The following is a 16561-nucleotide window of genomic DNA, read 5'->3' as shown; positions in this document are numbered from 1 at the left end:
GTAACTGTATCATCACTTCTACCATTAGCAAACATGTATGGAATATTTCATTCAAATTAAATGGGTGGAGGCGAAAGTGATTAAATTCATATGGAACGACTATATTGACTGTGTTGGGGGTAAAAAGTTAAAAGTGTGCTCAAAGACTCTGCTCCCAAGTAGATACTCAGCACCCTCAAAGCAAAGCACAGTTCATCCTCATGTTTCCCTCAACAGGTTGACAATGGAATAGTTACAGTAGCAGCAATATTGGTGTGACATCTAAATGATGCTGCAGGTGAGATAGAGGCTTGGCATGTAGCGGTGCCCTCAGTAATTGCCTTATGGGGGACATTTTCAGGGACTAAAGTTGGCATAAGAAGACAGAAACAGACATCCTGTTAATGAGAGAATGCTGTGAACCCCCTAATGCTAATATCACACAATCCCCATGTCCTTTTCTTTGATCTATCTGTGATACCAGTGAGCACTAAATAGGCCCTCCCTCCATATGTTTCCTACCCTTTGCATCAGTGTTCATGGGCTCATTCTATATTCAATTGCTGTTGCATTCTCATATGCTCATGTTTGTATTTGTTTGTGTGATTAACAGGCACCACGCGGCTGCCCAGAGAAAGGGAGGTACCGGGTGTGGACTACAACTTCATCAGCGTGGAAGACTTCCGTATCCTGGAGGAGAGTGGCCTTCTGCTGGAGAGTGGAACCTACGATGGTGAGGATTCACTAAAGAAGCGTTCAATAATTGATTAATAAACTTAGTAGTCAGTTGTTGAATTAATTACAGCTGGCAAGAGTGAATTGCATTGGCCAAGGCTAAATAGATTTATCAGGCAAACATTATTAAGAGGCTTGTTAGAACTGAAACCTTCGATTCAAAGGAGGCGAGGATACTCAAGAGCCCTTGAGCTGCTCTATCCATTAAGAACTCCTTTAATCTGTAGAGCGGCAATGTGCTGAAAGGCTGCCCCACCTGATCACCAACCTCAGTAGATCCTCTGTAGATGTTTTAACCTGCTGAACTGTGTCTGGCCAGCTGACTCCACTACTGCAGAGGCAGAGGAGAAGCTATCTATGGTTTATTCATGTATTGATGGCCCTCTCTACCTATGAGGTTGCATGCTTCCAAAAACTACTGGCAGCTACCAGATCTCTTTATATGGCCTCCCATCCTTCCGGTATCCTCTCCGACAAAAGAGGTGTCCTCTTTATAAAGGAAAATCTGTTTAGTTTGTGCCTTGGTGATGACACACTGAACTTGGCTGTTGTGTGAACTCCTGTATGTAACCATAGCAAATGTTGTTATAGCAGCAGACGACAGTTCATACATAGTAAAATACATATATATTTTATTTGCAGTGTTGACACAAGAATGGCTGTTTATGGGTTTTCCTGCTATTGTATGTAGTCACTCACAGTTGAATGAGTTGAATCAGTTTTACAGTTTTACTTTTTAATAGCACTTCAATGGCACATTAAGTACTCACCCTGCATTATGGGGTTGAATAGTCTCAGAGTATTTATGTCATGAAGAATTGGAGCCGAGGATTTTTCTCACATTGTCCGATGATTATGGCAATAACATGATAATCTCTTCTCTTTAAGCTCAGTCTTTCATACACCAAATTCTAGCTGCCTGCTGTGGAATCAGAATGGACTCAGGCTTTGAATGTTAGAGGAGCACCTCTGATCTAGTGATTGGCCCATATCACATATCCTTCTCTCCAGTGTCTTTTATCTTGAGTAAGAGTCTTACCAACCAGACGCACAGGGTCTATGAAGGAGCTTTGCACTGGCAGGTCCTGACTGTTGACAGTTTCAAGTTCAAGTTTCATGCACAACTCAAAACCCAATAATGTACATTATTACTAGAAAAAAAGTAAAATAAGAAATGTGAAATACACAATAAAGTAAGTAAGCATAGTATATACAGGAAATATACAGTTCCAATACCATATTTGCAATGCGCAGTGATACTGGAGTGATGGAGGTAGATACAGTGCATTCGGAAAGTATTCAGACTTTTTCCAAAATGTGTTACGTTACAGCCTTATTCTAAAATTGAATAAATATTTTTTTTACCCATCAATCGATACACAATACCCCATAATGACAAAGCAAAAAAGGGTTTTAGAAATGTTTGCAAATGTATTAAACATTTAAAACAGAAATACCTTATTTACATAAGTATTCAGACCCTTTGATATGAGACTTTAAATTGAGCTCAGGTGCACCCTGTTTCCATTGATCATCCTTGAGCTGTTTCCACAACTTAATTGGAGTCCACATGTGGTCAATTCAATTGATTGCACATGATTTGGAAAGGCACACGACTGTCTATATGAGGTCCCACAGTTGACAGTGCATATCAGAACAAAAAATTGTCCGTAGAGCTCCGAGACAGGATTGTGTCGAGGCACAGATCTGGGGAAGGGTATCAAAAAATATCTGCAGCATTGACGGTCCCCAAGAACACAGTTGCCTACATCATTCTTCAATGGAAGAAGTTTGGAACCACCAAGGCTCTTCCTAGAGCTGGCCACCCGGCCAAACTGAGCAATCGGGGGAGAAGGGCCTCAGTCAGGGAGGTGACCAAGAACCTGATGGGCACTCTGACAGAGCTCCAGAGTTCCTCTGTAGAGATGGGAGAACCTTCCAGAAGGACAACCACATCTGCAGCACTCCACCAATCAGGTCTTTATGATAGAGCCAGACAGAAGTCATTCCTCAATAAAAGGCACATGACAGCCTGCTTGGAATTTGACAAAAGGCACCTAAAGGACTCTCAGACCATGAGAAACAGCATTCTCTGGTCTGATGAAACCAAGATTGAACTCTTTGGCCTGAATGGCAAGCGTCACATCTGAAGGAAACCTCGCACCATCCCTAAGGTGAAGCCTGGTGGTGGCAGCATATGTTTTTCAGTGGCAGGGACTGAAAGACACGCCAGGATCGAGGGAGATATGAATGGAGCAAGGTACAGAGAGACCCTTGATGAGAACATGCTCCAGAGCGCTCAGGACCTCAGACTGGGGAGCAGTTTCACCTTCCAACAGGACAACGACCCTAAGCACACAGGCAAGACAATCCAGTAGTGGCTTTGGGACAAGTCTCTGAATGTCCTTGAGTGGCCCAGCCAAAGCCCGGACAGGAACCCTATCGAACATCTCTTGAGAGACCTGAAAATAGCTGTGCAGCGACGCTCCCCATCCAACCTGACAGACCTTGAGAGGATCTGCAGAGAAGAATGGGAGAAACTCCCCAAATACAGTTGTGCCAAGCTTGTAGCATCATACCCAAGAAGATTCAAAGCTGTAATCGCTGCCAAAGGTGCTTCAACCAAGTACTGAGTAAAGGTCTGAATACTTATGTAAATGTGATATTTTCTTTTTTTTGTGTTTCTAAAAACCTGTTTTTGCTTTGTCATTATGGGGTATTGTGTGTAGATTGATGAGGGGGAAAAACAATTTAATCCATTTTAGAATAAGGCTGTAACAAAATGTGTAAATGTCAAGGGTGATGATGGAGTGAGTGTTTGTGTTTGAAAATGATGGAGTGAGTGTTTGTGTGTGTGTTGGAGTGACAGTGTGTGTAGGGCCCTGTGAGTGTGCATAGAGAAATAAAAGGTCAATAACTCAGATAGTCTGTAGCTATTTTGTTAGCTATTTATCGTATTACTTGGGGTCGTAGAGAAAATTGTCTATGGCTTGGGTGGTTCGAGTCTTTAACGATTTTCCAGGCCTTCTTTTCACACCGCCTGATATAAAGGTCCTGGATGGTGGGAGTTCGGCCCCAGTGATGTACTGGGCTGTCCACACAACCCTCTGAGGGAGGTGCTATTGCCATACCAAGCAGTGATGCAGCCAGTCAATATGCTCTCAATGGTACAGCTGTAGAACCTTTTGAGGATTTGCGGGCCCATGCCAATCTTTTTCAACCTCCCGAGGGGGAGAGGCACTGCCGTGCCTTCTTCACAACTGTGAGTGTGTGTTTGGACCATTTTCATTCTTTAGTGATTTGGACACCGAGAAATTTGAAGCTGTCTACATGATCCACTGCCGCCGTGTCGATGTGGATGGGGGCGTGCTCACCCCCCCCCCCCTCCCCCCCCCCATTTCCTGTAGTCCACGATCAGCTCTGATCAATGTCTTGCTGACGTTGAGGGAGAGATTGTTGCTCCGGCACCACACACCACGTCTCCTGGGCCCTCTGATGTGATGTCCCTCCAGATACTCCCTGAGGTTCTCCCTGTGAGTCAACCCCCAGCTGACAGACAGCAGGTTGGCATTGACGCCTCCTCACACACACTTTGAGCTAATCCCAGCCCTGTTGGGGAAGACAGAATTGAGATCACATAAAGTAAGAAAGGGGCTGCAGGTTTCAGAAGCTGTCAAGTCAAGGGACAGCCACCCACGGCTGTTAGCTGCCCTTCATCTCTGAGCTGGAGCCAGACTTGTGGGATTTCTGCACCTTTACAGGCAGCCAGATAACACGGTAAAGCACATATTCTGAATGATTTGATTAGGCTAGAGAGAGAGAGAGAGATTAGGGGAGAGAGGGAAGGAGAAAGGGAGAGGGCCAAGGATAGATTTAAAGGACTTCAGCTGAGCTGTGCCCAGAGTCAGCTCTTGATGGCAAGCTCTCAAAGCTGTACACTAGCAGTGTTTGGCTGGGTGCAAATGTGTGTATTGACTTTCCAGGGTTCTAGGCTGCACTTTGCTGTCTGCTGGAGTGCATTGAAGGCCCTGATATTGGCAAGTTCTCCAAAGAAACAGAGACAGCACAAACATGTTTGGGTATTGGCACATAGCTGTGGTCTCACTGCACAATGAGTAAACTAGGTACAGTACAGAGCTATTACAACGTAAAATTATATGGGATTTTTTTCCATTTAGATTTTTTGCCAAATTGAGTATACATTCTGAGTAAGTGTGTGCAACAAACAAGACCCAATTCCGCTGGAATCGCCTGCTGTATTTGAGCCCTCTAGTTTATTTTATATCCTACATTAAATACCCATAAATTTGACTCGCCCAATTGACTTTTAGAGTAGGTTGTGATCATATTACTCTTCAATGTGATCTGTAACTAATCTTAATGTTTTTTCCAATACCCATTAGTCATTAGCTAGCTTGCATCCCTGCTCTCTGGCTGATTTGTAATAACATGCCAGACAATCCACCATCAGAGAACTAGCACTATTATCCTCTCTCACTTCCCTTACTTCCTGTCATCCCTGGCCGTTAACCCCCCATCTCCTACACCGACTGACTCCTTCCTTCCCCTGTGTCCTACACTGAGTATACAAAACATTAAGAACACCTGCTCTTTCCATGACAAACTGACCAGGTGAATCCGGGTGAAAGCTATAATCCCTTATTTATGTCACTTGTTAAATCCATGTCAATCATCCATCCATCATTCCTTCAATTCTGACCAATTTCCCACTCGCTGCCGATGAAAAACATCCCCACAGCATGATGCTGCCACCACCATCCTTCACTGTGGGGATGGTTTTCTTGGGGTGATGAGAGGTGTTGGGTTTGCGCCAGACATAGTGTTTTCCTTGATGGCCAAAAAGCTCATTTTAAACTCATCTGACCAGAGTACCTTCTTCCATATGTTTGGAGAGTCTCCCACATGGCTTTTGGCAACCACCAAACATATTTGCTTATTTGTTTCTTTAAAAAAAACATTTGTTTCACCTTTATTTAACCAGGTAGGCTAGTTGAGAACAAGTTCTCATTTACAACTGCGACCTGGCCAAGATAAAGCAAAGCAGTCCGACACAAACAACAACACAGAGTTACACATGGAATAAACAAACATACAGTAAATAACACAATAGAAAAGTCTATAGAGTGTGTGCAAATGAGGTAAGATAAGGGAGGTAAGGCAATAAATAGGCCGTAGTGGCGAAATAATTACAGTTTAGCAATTAAACACTGGAGTGATAGATGTTCAGAAGATGAATGTGCAAGTAGAGATACTGGGGTGCAAAGGAGCAACAAAAAAAAATAACAGTATGGGGATGAGGTAGTTGGATGGGCTGCAGTGGTGCAGTCATCTGTGAGCTGCACTGACAGCTGGTGCTTAAAGTTAGTGAGGGAGATAAGAGTCTCCAGCTTCAGTGATTTTTGCAATTTGTTCCAGTCATTGGTTGCAAAGGCGGCCAAATGAGGAATTGGCTTTGGGGGTGACCAGTGAAATATACCTGCTGGAGCGCGTGCTATGGGTGGGTGCTGCTATGGTGACCAGTGAGCTGAGATAATGCGGGGCTTACCTAGCATAGACTTATAGATGACCTGGAGCCAGTGGGTTTGGCGACGAATATGAAGCGAGGGCCAGCCAACGAGAGCATACAGGTCGCAGTGGTGGGTAGTATATGCGGCTTTGGTGACAAAACGGATGGCACTGTGATAGACTGCATCCAATTTGCTGAGTAGAGTGTTGGAGACTATTTTGTAAATGACATCGCCAAAGTCAAGGATCGTAGGATAGCCAGTTTTACGAGGGTATGTTTGGCAGCATGAGTGAAGGATGCTTTGTTGCGAAATAGGAAGCCGATTCTAGATTTCATTTTGGATTGGAGATGCTTAATGTGAGTCTGGAAGTAGAGTTTACAATCTAACCAGACACCTAGGCATTTGTAGTTGTCCACATATTCTAAGTCAGAACCGTCCAGAGTAGTGATGCTGTACGGGAGGGCAGGTGCAAGCAGCGATCAGTTGAAGAGCATGCATTTAGTTTTACTTGCATTTAAGAGCAGTTGGAGGCCACGGAAGGAGAGTTGTATGGCATTGAAGCTCGTCTGGAGGTTAGTTAACTTGGCTTTCGAAGACCTTAGAAAGGCATGGTAGGCTAGATATAGGTCTGTAACAGTTTGGGTCTAGAGTGTCTCCCCCTTTGAAGAGGGGGATGACCGCGGCAGCATTCCAATCTTTGGGGATCTCAGACGATACAAAAGAGAGGTTGAACAGGCTAGTAATAGGGGTTGCAACAATTGCGGTGGATAATTTTAATAAGAGAGGGTCCAGATTGTCTAGCCCGGCTGATTTGTAGGGGTCCAGATTTTGCAGCTCTTTCAGAACATCGTCTAAATGGATTTGGGTGAAGGAGAAATGGGGGAGGCTTGGGCAAGTTGCTGTGGGGGGTGCATGGCTGTTGAGCCGTAGAAAAATGATGATTGAAATTCTCAATTATCGTGGATTTATCGGTGATGACAGTGTGTCCTAGCCTCAGTGCAGTGGGCAGCTGGGAGGAGGTGCTCTTGTTCTCCATGGACTTTACAGTGTCCCAGAACTTTTTGGAGTTTGTGCTACAGGATGCAAATTTCTGTTTGAAAAAGCTAGCCTTTGCTTTCCTAACTGCCTGTCTATATTGGTTCCTAACTTCCCTGAAAAGTTGGATATCGCGGGAGCTATTCGATGCTAATGCAGTACGCCACAGGATGTTTTTGTGCTGGTCAAGGGCAGTCAGGTCTGGAGTGAAGCAAGGTCTATATTTGTTCCTGGTTCTAATTTTTTGAATGGGGCATGCTTATTTAAGATGGTGAGGAAAGCACTTTTAAAGAATAACCAGGCATCCTCTACTGACAGAATGTCAATATCCTTCCAGGATACCCGGGCCAGGTCGATTAGAAAGGGCTGCTCGCTGAAGTGTTTTAGGGAGCATTTGACAGTGATGAGGGGTGGTCTTTTGACCACAGACCCATTACGGATGCAGGCAATGAGGCAGTGATCGCTGAGATCTTGGTTGAAGACAGCAGAGGTGTATTTGGAGGGCAGGTTGGTTAGGATGATATCTATGAGGGTGCCCGTGTTTACGGATTTGGGGTTGTGCCTGGTAGGTTCATTGATAATTTGTGTGAGATTTAGGGCATCTATCTTAGATTGTAGGACGGACTGGGTGTTAAGCATGTCCCAGTTTAGGTCACCAAACAGTACGAGTTCTGATGATAGATAGGGGGCAGTCAATCCATATATGGTGTCCAGGGCACAGCTGGGGGCAGAAGGTGGATTTTTAAAAGTAGAAGCTGAAATTTTTTGGGCACAGACCTGGATAGTATGACAGAACTCTGCAGGCTAACTCCGCCCCTTTTGGCAGTTCTTTAATTAAGCAATGGCTTTTTTCTGGCCACTCTTCCGTAAAGCCCAGCTCTCTGGAGTGTGCGGCTTAAAATGGTCCTATGGACAGATACTCCAATCTCCACTGTGGAGGTTTGCAGCTCCTTCAGGGTTATCTTTAGTATCTTTGCTGCCTCTCTGATTAATGCCCTCCTTGCCTGGTCTGTGAGTTTTGGTGGGCGGCCCTCTCTTGGCAGGTTTGTTGTGGTGCCATATTCTTTCCATTTTTTAATAATGAATTTAATGGTGCTCTGTGGGATGTTCAAAGTTTCTGATATTTTTTTTAACCCAACCCTGGTCTGTACTTCTCCACAACTTTGTCCCTGACCTGTTTGGAGAGCTCCTTGGTCTTCATGGTGCCGCTTTCTTGGTGGTGCCCCTTGCTTAGTGGTGTTGCAGACTCTGGGGCCTTTCAGAACATGTGTATATGCTGAGATCATGTGACAGATCATGTGACACTTAGATTGCACACAGGTGGACTTTATTTAACTAATTTTGTGATTTCTGAAGGTGATTGGTTTCACCAGATTTTATTTAGGGGCTTCATAGCAAAGGGCGTGAATACATATGCACACACCACTTTTCCGTTTTCTTTTTAAATCATTTTTTTCATTTCACTTCACCAATTTGGACTATTTTGTGTATGTCCATCACATGAAATCCAAATAAAAATCTATTTAAATTACAGATTGTAATGCAACAAAATGTAAAAACTCCAAGGGGGATGAATACTTTTGCAAGGCACTGTATATCCCCCATTGTTAAGTAGGGGCTTTGTCACACAGACTCACCCAGTGCAATGCCAGACCTGCCCTGCCCAGTGAGCTGAGGCCTCTTCCTTCACCCAGGCGGTGCTGCTGGAATGCAGTTCGTGCCAGGGTGGCCCACAGGGTCCCAGGTTTCATGCCAAGCAGACACAGCCATCTGTGCCAGGCTCTGAGAGGGAGTCCGTCTGGGCTCAACCCTCACTCTGGCGCTGCTCTTCTGTGTGGTTCAGGTCGGGTCAGGCAGCACAGCACAGGGACAGCTGCCCAGAAATGAACAAAGCACATGGTTTGGGGCTGCTGACATAACTGTTACCAGGAAATGGGAGAGTCTGTCTAATTCAAATTCTTGTCAAATGTTCTTGGGCCAGGGAATCCCACTGTGTTCATGATTCTGATTCCTATGAGAACTGTGAGTACATACAGTATGAGTGTACATATGAAATTATACAGTAAGGTGACTCATAAACCTCTTGGCATTTGCCATGTTTAAGTCATGTCAAACAAGCCACCCCTCTGCTTGTCAGTTTATGAGGCCTCCCCGTAGTTTAAAATAACAAATTATAGCAGAAATCTCCCCTGACTGTGCGCTTTCACACTCCTTCACATTTATGACACACATTTACCCAGAGATATGTTTTTGTAAGTAATTCATCAACGTGCTACAGCATCTGACTGATGAATGGCAGGAGACAGGCAGGGATTAGCGAGCGGACCCCAATCTCTCCCTGCTATCTCTGTTCCACCGGTGTTAATGAAACCATCTCTGAAAAATGCGGATGAGTGTCATTTGGAGAACGGTGGTGAGTGGTGAGCCCGTAGCGCGAGACATGACAATTGGAGGGAGATGTTTTGATCCAGGCTTCTCATCCCCACTGCTATGAAGGAGTCAGAGATGAGCACAGCTGCATTAACCCACTTTACCATACTGTAGCTACTATCATTCTGCGTGTTAGGGGCTCTTGACTGACATGGGGCTTTTTAAAGACACAACTGAACAAGTATTGCGTGGTCATTGAAATGGAAGGATTTTCCACCAAGCATTGTGTTGTATTTGCTGCACTGCTTTTTTAAGTCTTTGTCCTATTTCCCCACTTTGTTACCTTATAAAGAGAAAATAAAGCTGTGTTTTGAGTTTGTGCATATCTTCTATAATAGACGTACCTGCAATGTTTACATTTTAATAGGTGGAGAGATAGATTAAATGTTTATAAGATGAGAATAAGCGCAGTTCAAATGAAAAGGAAATCAATTTTACAAGGGGTAATTATTTTGCTGAAAACCCTATTTCCCAGTGGCATCTTTTCCCGGTTCTTTAATTAAGCTGCTTATTAAATATGTTTCCACTGAATAGGCTCTGTGTAATTGTTACTTTTTGTAAAGCAATGTAAGTATTTGACCTTAAAATGTAATATTGCCTAAATATAATTCCATATTACTCCCATGAACATATTCTCATGTTTAGCAAACAAATACACATCAAATATTGTCGGCTTCTCAAATCAGTGTGCACATAAAAAAATATAATATAATGAATGTTGAATAATAACATTTTGTGTGCATTCATTTTTATACACAGTGTTCAACAGCTAGTCAGAGATTGATCATCCCATGAGCTAATGTCACGTTCCTGACCTGTTTTCCATTGTTTTTGTATGTGTTGAGTTGGTCAGGGCGTGAGTTGGGGTGGGCATTCTATGTTATGTGTTTCTATGTTGGGTTAAATGTGTTGCCTGATATGGTTCTCAATTAGAGGCAGGTGTTTGACGTTTCCTCTGATTGAGAACCATATTAAGGTAGGCTGTTCTCACTGTTTGTTTGTGGGTGATTGTCTTCCGTGTTTGTGTTCGTCACCACACGGGACTGTTTCGTTTGTTTAGTCTGTTCCTGTTCGTGCGTTCTTCGTGTTATGTAGTTCTCATGTTCAGGTCTGTTTAACGTCGTTTGCTGTTTTGTAGTTTGTTCAAGTGTATTTTCGTTTTCGTTATTATTATTAAAATCATCATGTCTACATACCTCGCTGCGTGTTGGTCCGATCCATGCTCCTCCTCGTCTGAGGAGGAGAACGACGTCGACAGCCGTTACAGAATCACCCACCTAACAAGGACCAAGCAGCGTGAAAAGCAACAGCAGCGATCGCAGGATTTCTGGACATGGGAGGAAATACTGGACGGTAAAGGTCCATGGGCTCAACCTGGAGAATATCGCCGCCCTCGTGAAGAGCTGGAGGCAGCTAAAGCCGAGAGGCGGCGGTATGAGGAGGCAGCACGGAAGCAGGAGAAGGATCTGGGCTACACTACGTGGGAGGAGATCGACAGGTGGGCGATCGACCCAAGGAGAGTGCCGGAGCCCGCCTGGGATTCTCTGGCACAGTGTGAGGAGGGATACCGGCGAATGGAGGCAGCACGACGACGCGGTAGGAAGCCTGTTAGTCAAGCCCAAAAATTTCTTGGGGGGGGCTAAAGGGTAGTGTGGCGAAGTCAGGTAGGAGACCTGCGCCAACTTCCCGATCTTACCGTGGAGAGCGAGAGTACGGGCAGACACCGTGTTATGCGGTAGAGCGCACGGTGTCTCCTGTACGTGTGCTTAGCCCGGTGCGGGTTATTCCACCTCCCCGCACTGGCAGGGCTAGATTGAGTATTGAGCCGGATGTCATGAAGCCGGCCCAACGCATCTGGCCACCAGTGCGTCTCCTCGGGCCGGCATACATGGCACCAGCCTTACGCATGGTGTCCCCGGTTCGCCTACATAGCCCAGTGCGGGTTATTCCACCTCCCCGCACTGGTCGGGCTACGGGGAGCATACAACCAGGTAAGGTTGGGCAGGCTCAGTGCTCAAGGGAGCCAGTACGCCTGCATGGTCCGGTATATCCGGCGCCACCTCCCCGCCCCAGCCCACTACCACCAGTGCTTACACCACGCACCAGGCTTCCTGTGCGTCTCCAGAGCCCTGTTCCTCCTCCACGCACTAGCCCTGTGGTGCGTGTCTCCAGCCCATTACCACCAGTACCGGCACCACGCACCAAGCCTCCTGTGCGTCTCCAGAGCCCTGTTCCTCCTCCACGCACTAGCCCTATGGTGCGTGTCTCCAGCCCATTACCACCAGTGCCTACACCACGCACCAAGCCTCCTGTGCGCCTCCAGAGTCCTGTGCGTCCTGTTGCTGCTCCCCGCACTAGCCTGAAGGTGCGTGTCCTTAGCCCGGTACCTCCAGTTCCGGCACCACGCACCAGGCCTACAGTGCGTCTCAGCCGGCCAGAGTCTGCCGTCTGCCCAGCGGCGCCTGAACTGCCCGTCTGCCCAACGCCGTCTGAACTGCCCGTCTGCCCAACGGCGCCTGAATTGCCCGTCTGCCCAACGCCGTCTGAACTGTCTGTCTGCCAAGCGCCGCATGAACTGCCCGTCTGTACTGAGCCTTCAAAGCTGCCCGTCTGTACTGAGCCTTCAAAGCCGCCCGTCTGTCATGAGCCTTCAGAGCCATCCGCCAGACAGGAGCCGCTAGAGCCGTCTGCCAGACAGGAGCCGCTAGAGCCGTCCGCCAGACAGGAGCAGCCAGAGCCTTCCGCCAGACAGGAGCAGCCAGAGCCTTCCGCCAGACAGGAGCAGCCAGAGCCTTCCGCCAGACAGGAGCAGCCTTCCGCCAGACAGGAGCAGCCTTCCGCCAGACAGGAGCAGCCAGAGCCTTCCGCCAGACAGGAGCAGCCAGAGCCTTCCGCCAGACATGAGCAGCCAGAGCCTTCCGCCAGCCATGAGCAGCCAGAGCCGCCAGCCAGCCATGAGCAGCCAGAGCCGCCAGCCAGCCATGAGCAGCCAGAGCCGCCAGCCAGCCATGAGCAGCAAGAGCCGCCAGCCAGCCATGAGCAGCAAGAGCCGCCAGCCAGCCATGAGCAGCAAGAGCCGCCAGCCAGCCATGAGCAGCAAGAGCCGCCAGCCAGCCAGGATCCGCCAGAGCCAGCCAGCCAGGATCCGCCAGAGCCAGCCAGCCAGGATCCGCCAGAGCCAGCCAGCCAGGATCCGCCAGAGCCAGCCAGCCAGGATCCGCCAGCCAGTCCAGAGCTGCCCCTCAGTTCGGAGCTGCCCCTCATTCCGGTGTTGCCCCTTAGTCCGGTGCTGCCCCTTAATCCAGTGGGGTTAATTTGGAGGGTGGCCATTGGGAGGAGGCTACGGAAGCGGGGATTGACTATGGTGGGGTGGGGACCACGTCCGGAGCCGGAGCCGCCACCGTGGACAGATGCCCACCCAGACCCTCCCCTAGACTTTGGTTGTGCGCCCGGAGTACGCACCTTGAGGGGGGGGTTCTGTCACGTTCCTGACCTGTTTTCCATTGTTTTTGTATGTGTTGAGTTGGTCAGGGCGTGAGTTGGGGTGGGCATTCTATGTTATGTGTTTCTATGTTGGGTTAAATGTGTTGCCTGATATGGTTCTCAATTAGAGGCAGGTGTTTGATGTTTCCTCTGAGAACCATATTAAGGTAGGCTGTTCTCACTGTTTGTTTGTGGGTGATTGTCTTCCGTGTTTGTGTTCGTCACCACACGGGACTGTTTCGTTTGTTTAGTCTGTTCCTGTTCGTGCGTTCTTCGTGTTATGTAGTTCTCATGTTCAGGTCTGTTTAACGTCGTTTGTTGTTTTGTAGTTTGTTCAAGTGTATTTTCGTTTTCGTTATTATTATTAAAATCATCATGTCTACATACCTCGCTGCGTGTTGGTCCGATCCATGCTCCTCCTCGTCTGAGGAGGAGAACGACGTCGACAGCCGTTACAGCTAAATTCGCAAATTATGCTCTATTATCTTCACAAAATATTTATAGGCAGTGTCACAGGGTTTTTCTTCAATGGGAGAAAAAACTCTCATAGATAGTTCATTGCTATATTCAATGATCAGTGCAATTGGTTGCAGAAAAAATCTCTAGTGGGGAGTGGGGAGACAGGCTTCTGACAAACATTTGTGGCAAATCTTTGGCCCAATTTGATGCAAATTTACAGCAAGATCATATTTTCACATGCAAATTAGTTTTGTGGCAAACTGTTGCGGCCAATTTGTGGAGATTTGCAAACTTCTGGTAAGCAATTCTGAGAAACTTGTGGTGAACATTCTACTGATTGCTAAAAAATTGCTGCAAACTCATTATGAATATGGAAATTAAATCAGGTTTTTGGCAACATTGTGTATAAACAACATTGAAATGTTGTATCTACATAAACCAAATCACATATAACTTTAAAAGAACTTGCTTCTCACAGAGTAAACTAAAAATACAAAACATTTCTAAATACACTAAACAACATGTATTCAATGCCTTAACAGGTCAAAATAAATCCAATACAACTTGAAATCATCAGCATTCTAATGAAGAAAAGAGTAAAGACGGGATATTTCCCAAATAAATCGTTTATTTCATATTTTTATGTAGCTACAACATTTAGATGAAATGTGAAAACTACACCAAAAAAATGCTGGGTTACAAATGTGGTTATTTGGTAACCCAACGCTGGGTAAATATTGGACAGAACACACACCAGGTTATTTTGACCCAGCCAGTTGGGTTGTTGGGATTACCCAAATTTGGAATTACCCAGACTTTGGTCTAGTTTTACGCTTACCACTCAAATGCGCTCATTCACTTTCATGCTGGTTTGACCCGGCAGCTGGGTATTTTTTTATGTAATTTTCAGGAGGCGTGGCTTATTTTCAGGGGCGTAGCTTTCATATAGTTATTTTCTGGCCACCCGTGAGAGTAAATGTTATTCCTGTTCATCATATTAAAGGACAACTCCGCCACTTTTCAACCTCATTCATTATCTCCAGCACCATAGCAATGTCTACATATGTGTTTCTATGATCTGTGGTTAAAAAGATAAGAAGAAAGTGCTTCTCTGTGACATCACAGGGTAGGATTAAAAGTAAGAAAAACTGTGATTTTCAAAACCTGCAATGAGTTTCAAGCCAGAAGGAGGGTATTTTCTTGATCTCCATGTCACTGCGAATCTCAAAGTGTTTGAAAATCACATATTTAAAAAATGTTGAGGCATAAATGTTTTACTTTATATATTTTTCTACAAAACGTGGAAAAGCGCCTTTTTCACATACAGTACTAGTCAAAAGTTTGGACACACTTACTCATTCAAGGGTTTTTCTTTATTTTGACTATTTTCTACATTTTAGAATAATAGTGAAGGCATCAACTATGAAATAACACATATGGAATCATGGAGTAAAAGTGTTAAACAAATTAAAATATATTTTAGATTTAGGATTATTCAAAGTAGCCACCCTTTGCACACTCTTGGCATTCTCTCAACCAGCTAAATGAGGAATGCTTTTCCAACAGTCTTGAAGGAGTTCCCACATATGCTGAGCACTTTTTGGCTGCTTTTCCTTCACTCTGCGGTCCAAACTCATCCCAAACCATCTCAATTGGGTTGAGGTTGGGTGATTGTGTAGGCCAGGTCATCTGATGCAACACTCCATCACTCTCCTTCTTGGTCAAATAGCCCTCACCCAGCCTGGAGGTGTGTTGGGTTATTGTCCTCTTGAAAAGCAAATGATAGTCCCACTAAGCGCAAACCAGATAGGATGGCGTATCGCTGCCGAATGCTGTGGTAGCCATGCTGGTTAAGTGTGCCTTGAATTCTAAATAAATCACAGTGGGAAACACATGCGGAGATCATCCGTTCATCTACTCTGCGTCTCACAAAGACATGGCGTTTGGAACCAAAAATCTTAAATTTGGACTCTAGACCAAAGGACAAATTTCCACGGATCTAATGTCCATTGCTCATTTTTCTTTGCCCAAACAAGTCTCTTCTTCTTATTGGTGTCCTTTAGTAGTGGTTTCTTCACAGCAATTCACCATGAAGGCCTGATTTTACGCAGTCTCCTCTGAACAGTTGATGTTGAGATGTGTCTGTTACTTGAACTCTGTGAAGCATTTATTTGGGCTGCAATGTCTGAGGCTAGTAACTCTAATGCACTTATCCTCTGCAGCAGAGGTAACTCTGTGTCTTCCTTTCCTGTGGCGGTCCTCATGAGAGCCAGTTTCATCATAGCGCTTGATGGTTATTGCGACTGCACTTGAACAAACTTTCAAAGTTCTTGAAATTTTCCGCATTTACTGACCTTCATGTCTTAAAGTAATGATGGACTGTCATTTCTCTTTGCTTATTCTTGCCATAATATAGACTTGGTATTTTACCAAATAGGGCTATTTTCTGTGTATCAAGCCTACCTTGTCACAACACAACTGATTGGCTCAAACACAATAAGAAGAAAAGAAATTCCACAAATTAACTTTTATCAAGGCACACCTGTTAATTGAAATGGATTCCAGGTGACTATCTCATGAAGCTGGTTGAGAAAATGCCAAGAGTGTGCTAAGCTGTCATCAAGGCAAGGATGGCTACTTTGAAGAATCTCAAATATAACATATGTTTTGATTTGTTTAACACTTTAGTTGGTTACTACATTATTCCATATGTGTTATTTCATAGTTTTGATGTCTTCACTATTATTCTACAATGTAGAAAATAGCAAAAATAAAGAAAAGCCCTTGAATGAGTAGGTGTGTCTAAACCTTTGACTGGTACTGTAAGTAGAAATGTGTATTGTGCTAGAGATAATGAAAATTAGGTTGAAAAGTGGTGGAATTGCCCTTTAAGTTTGTATGCTGCAAATGAA

The 16561-nt window shown here is 45.3% G+C and overlaps 1 pseudogene; it reads left to right on the top strand.

Moving 5' to 3' along the window:
- Positions 1 to 16561, top strand: part of LOC120020584 — a 187067-nt pseudogene that overhangs the window by 136928 nt on the left and 33578 nt on the right.

This window comes from Salvelinus namaycush, chromosome 2 (assembly GCF_016432855.1).
Source record: "Salvelinus namaycush isolate Seneca chromosome 2, SaNama_1.0, whole genome shotgun sequence".
Lineage (NCBI taxonomy): Eukaryota > Metazoa > Chordata > Actinopteri > Salmoniformes > Salmonidae > Salvelinus > Salvelinus namaycush.
The sequence above is the reverse complement of the archived record's forward strand: the minus strand, read 5'-3'. Positions and strand labels throughout refer to the sequence as shown.